Source organism: Xylocopa sonorina, chromosome 15 (genome assembly GCF_050948175.1).
Source record: "Xylocopa sonorina isolate GNS202 chromosome 15, iyXylSono1_principal, whole genome shotgun sequence".
Classification (NCBI taxonomy): domain Eukaryota; kingdom Metazoa; phylum Arthropoda; class Insecta; order Hymenoptera; family Apidae; genus Xylocopa; species Xylocopa sonorina.
Window position 1 is genome coordinate 493,623 of NC_135207.1, and position 4,739 is coordinate 498,361.

General features: G+C 37.4%; 1 long non-coding RNA gene across 1 annotated transcript; it reads right to left on the reverse strand.

Moving 5' to 3' along the window:
- Positions 1-1,178: 1,178 nt before the first annotated feature.
- On the reverse strand, positions 1,179-1,889 carry LOC143430807 (uncharacterized). Its single transcript, XR_013102651.1, has 2 exons — positions 1,845-1,889; positions 1,179-1,756 (listed from the first exon to the last, which is right to left on the reverse strand). It is a non-coding gene; the product is annotated as an uncharacterized LOC143430807 (long non-coding RNA).
- Positions 1,890-4,739: the final 2,850 nt, after the last annotated feature.

Sequence of the window (4,739 nt, forward strand, 5' to 3'; positions counted from 1 at the left end):
CGCGCTTCTTCTGTGTCGCTCGAATAGCGCCAGCGCTCTAGGCTGCGAAGCCGATAACTGCGGCACGCTCGATTTCCGTCGATGAGCGATTTTACGGTTACCATTTCATTTTAGGTAAAAGTAAAAGAATAAGACAACTGGTAAGAGAACGAGTTTTAATTTCAGTCGAACATTTGGATGCAAATACCATTAAAATGTACAAATATGCTTGTCAAAGCACAATGCATGTAAATCTTTTTTTACATTCTACACAAATTAATCTTGACCTTCTAATAGCACTATTCTTGGTACTGCAGACTACACAAGGCCTCAAATTGCCTTTTTCCCTCTTATGTTGAATTCATCTTCCCTTGTTCGTAACCATTCGTGTTCTATTTCAGAAATTATATTCGATGTATATTGGAGTCGTGACATTGCTTCTCTCCCCATAGTTTCCTTATAAAGCAAATACGAATTTAATACCATTCTTGAAAATATGTTGAAGATCACTTTTCTCCAATACTTTAGCGTACGACGTTCGTCCAGATATGTATATAACATTTTGTCCGACTCGTCTACACTATCCATATGATTATTATATGAATTGATAATACGTGGTTTTGTTTTGTCTTTCTCTTCTATAGCAATTTTGAGTTAATGTTATATTCGCTGCCAATGCTTCCGTAGAAATTAACAAAACGGGGTTTTTCGAACTTTCTTTTTCACGATGTGCACATAGAAGTACCTCGCCATTGCGAAAATATTTTGTTTCTCCAACTTTTAATTCTCTAGCTTCCTTAGGAATATCTTTTCTACTTCTCCTGATTGTTCCCTTTATATAGATATTTCTTGAATGTAAAAATTTAAGTGACGCAGTGCTTGTAAAAAAATTGTTAACATATACATGATATCCTTTATCTAAACAATCAGCATCTTGCAGTAATTTTCTTACAACGTTATAACCAAGCCCATTCTATGAATTCTTTGACTTTGCACTTTGATAACAGTAAAACGATACACAATATTTTGATATTGGCATCCAGAACTTGATGCCCTATTTATGATGTTTCTTGTTTGGTAAATATTGCGTAATACTTGAATGACACAGTGTTCCCACTAAAAATTTATCGATAGACAACATTTCGTGTGGAGTGTAATATGTTTGAAATGCGTCATATTTTCCGTGTCCCGGTGGAAAACACTTTTCATTATCAACGACATGAAAACATCTTAAAATATTTTGAAATCTATTCCTTGGGAACATCTTTTTTAACCAAGGTGTAGCCCTAGAATTTTCAGTCCAATATGAATATATTGTTCGTTTATTTGTTATTCCCATTTCCAACAACGTACGGCTACAAATGCCTTCAGTTTCAGGATAGTAACTGGATACCAATTTACCATTCTAGACTTATCAGTTCTTGTGGAGTTTGATAACAATTCTTCTGCATATCTGGTTGCTTCCTCCATTATTGCCTAAAGAAAATTAGTGAAAAACAGATTAAAATATTCAATCGGTTTGGCTCTATTAGATAAATGGTATTGCAGTCCCGACATTTCAATGAATTGGAATGAATTGCCTTCGTCAATATATTAATTTTCTGTAATCATAGTATATTTCGAAATGTCACCAGTATTAGAGATATTAATATCAGAAACAAAATCGTGGATGATATTTATTATTCTTCTTTTAAGAATAATAACTTCACTATCATCACTATCGTAATTCAAATCCTCCGTTATACTGATCATTTTACGGTTAGAAGCCATTGAATTGCTGAAGGACATTAAATAAAAATTAAAAAAATTATATTAAAATTATACTAAATTACATAAAAAATTAATTAAAATTTTACTGTACATACCTTTTGAACATGCAATCAAATATTTAAATTATATTTTTATATTATTTAAAGACACTGATATCTGTACTTATGCTCAGAAAGATATCAGAACAACACTGAATTGAAAAAATTACAGCTTACCGTATAGAGCAGAAAACAGCGCAATTTTTCATCGGAGAACAAGACAAGTGAACAAGCGCTCATGGAGAGGGAATAAGACAAGCAAAAAAGCGCTCCTTGGCAATTTTGAACGGGAAACAGCAAAGACACGGTGGCACTCAAACGGTTAAACGACGTCGAGCGTGTGATGTCAAATACATTTTCAAAACTAGCGTTACCTTCCTGGCACTCAACCTGTTGATACTTTATTCCCAAGAAATATTCCCAATCAATAAGATTAGAGTTATCACCCTACTGGCACGCATCCTGTTGACACCCTGATTCCCAAGAAATAAGATTGAAGTCTTCGCTCTACCACCTTAAAACTACGTAGTATAAGAAGACCTGGAAATTGTCCAGTCTTTAGTCTTGATTAACCCTTCGGTCTATACTGTTAACACTCTGCATAAGAGTCGTCGCGACATTATACTTTGTATTTAAAATATTAAACAAAGTATTGAGTCAGCAATTGCTCACTCGCATTTTTTTTTAAATCACCTCATAACATTTTACGTGACAAGCGCGCGGCATGTTCGTATCGTGCGCTAAAGACAGACGAAGGCGATGCCTGTGGCGGGTGTACGAATTCGGAATGCGGAACAAAATCGGCTACCGGAACACGAAGCGGTTCCCATGGGCGGTCATCCGTTTAAACCGGATCTCAGTGGAGGAGGTAAAGAAGGCAATCCCTGAGTTGAATACCGTATCGGGGCCTAACAATATAACAGCGAGGCAACTTAGAGCAATACCTCTTGAAATTCTGTCAAGGATCTTCAACATATTTTTGCTATGTGGCAGAGTACTGGAACAACTCGTAGTATCAAGAACGGCTTATTCCGAAAAAGGAAAACACCAAATAGCCCGGTAATTTCAGACTAATTACCATCTCTTCGGTCATTATCCGGACTTCCACAAAATATTAGTCCAGTGAACCGAGAATACCATGGCTTTAGATAGCATTCTGCGATACCACAGGTTGGAATATCTTCATCCTAAAACGTGGATGGGAGTCTAATAAGCAAAAAATACGTTACACGATTAAGGTGCATGTGAACATTCAACATCTAGAATCCAGAGAGCATCGTGAAACAACTTAGAGCATCATGCAAACAACGAAGCGAAGTGCTTCGAATCTAACGTACTATGTCACCACGTGATAAAGTTAAAAGGTTAAAAATGTTAGTTATGTTATTGATACTGATATCCGTTTATTTGACAAAACAATTATTCCAAATATTCGAACACAACATCAGACGTAGACACAACCAGCAGATATACTCGCATCTACATCGCTGCCAATACACCAGACATACACATATGTACATCATTGCCAATGCACCAATTACACACACTAGTAAGAAACGCACTCACAAGTCCACATCATTGACTGACAAGATCAATATAACAGCAAATGACGTGAAAGCTATAAAGTATGCAATATCTAAATTTGAAAATTTGTTATGATATTTTATAACATTTTTTTATAAACGTTTGTAAAGAAATGCTATTTCTTTATCTTAAATTTTTGTAAAATGATTGCCCGACATACCCGAGGCCGTTAATAGAAAAGGATAAATAAGAACGAGTAGAGAGATATCGAATAGAGCACATATATAGAAAAGTAAAACAGTGAGATGAAACTTTATGAAGAGAAAATAATTAATGTTAAAAGGTGCAAAGAGTAAATAAAGAAGTGGTATAGAATAAACTTTAAATGTCGTTTCTTTGCTTACGTGTGAGATTGTATATAGAGTAGGTAATCGTTGTAATATGGCAAATAAAAAAAAACCCTTTTCTTTATTTATAAATAAACAATTTGTAGTTAATGAAAATCCTCAACAATAGAATAAATATCTTATATGTTTATAAAAACCTCCAGAAAACTATAAATTCCTCCTTACATAGGACCATCGTGGCTATAGAAATGTTAAAACGTTTCAATAGTGTCATTGAGTATGTGCTTCATGAACTTGTAAGTAAACACAAAGAGAATAGTGTTATTGGCAATTATGTAATAATATTACATACATTTAATGTACATACTTATGCTTGTATAGGTCGCGTACCTGCAACAAGTGGGTGGCTTCACTGCAAAGCAGGCGATAAACTGCGACGTGGTGACGTCACAAGACTCGCCCGCCTCCATTTCTGTTAGCTCTAGCTCGCTGATCACCACCCGTGCGAGAAGCGCGACGCGGACCATCGCAATAGCTGTATTTGCGAGAATCGTGAAGTACGCGTTGGTAGAACCCTTCCCCTCCACCTTTTTCTTCTTTCCCTCTTATGGGTTCGACTGGCGAGCTGATGGAAGAAACGACCCTGAAGATGTGCCTTTATCGGATAAGCAGACCGCGGGCTCGCGGAAGGGCTGTGCGCCGAGGTAGTGTGACGACGGGCTCGACGGTGGAGCAGTCGAAAAATGAGTAAATGAAGGAGACCCCTCAATCCAAGGAACACTATCAAAGGCCCTGCGAAGATAGGACCGCTGCCCGTCGTCTACTGCGACGAACCAGATGGTTTTTGGGTGTGAGAAAAACCTCCACTCCCTCCTCGTAATCCCGTAAATAGAAGTCCAAGAGTCCAGTGGACCTCCAGGTCAAGAGGACCTCATCAGAAACACCCGAGGAGGCGAGGAGAGAAGATCCCTGAAATCCACCGATCGATGCCCCGAACAATACCGAAGCGTACAGCCCACTCCACCAAGGAGCCCCAAGGACCACCAGCGAATTCAATTAGCGAGCGAAATAATGAGCGATA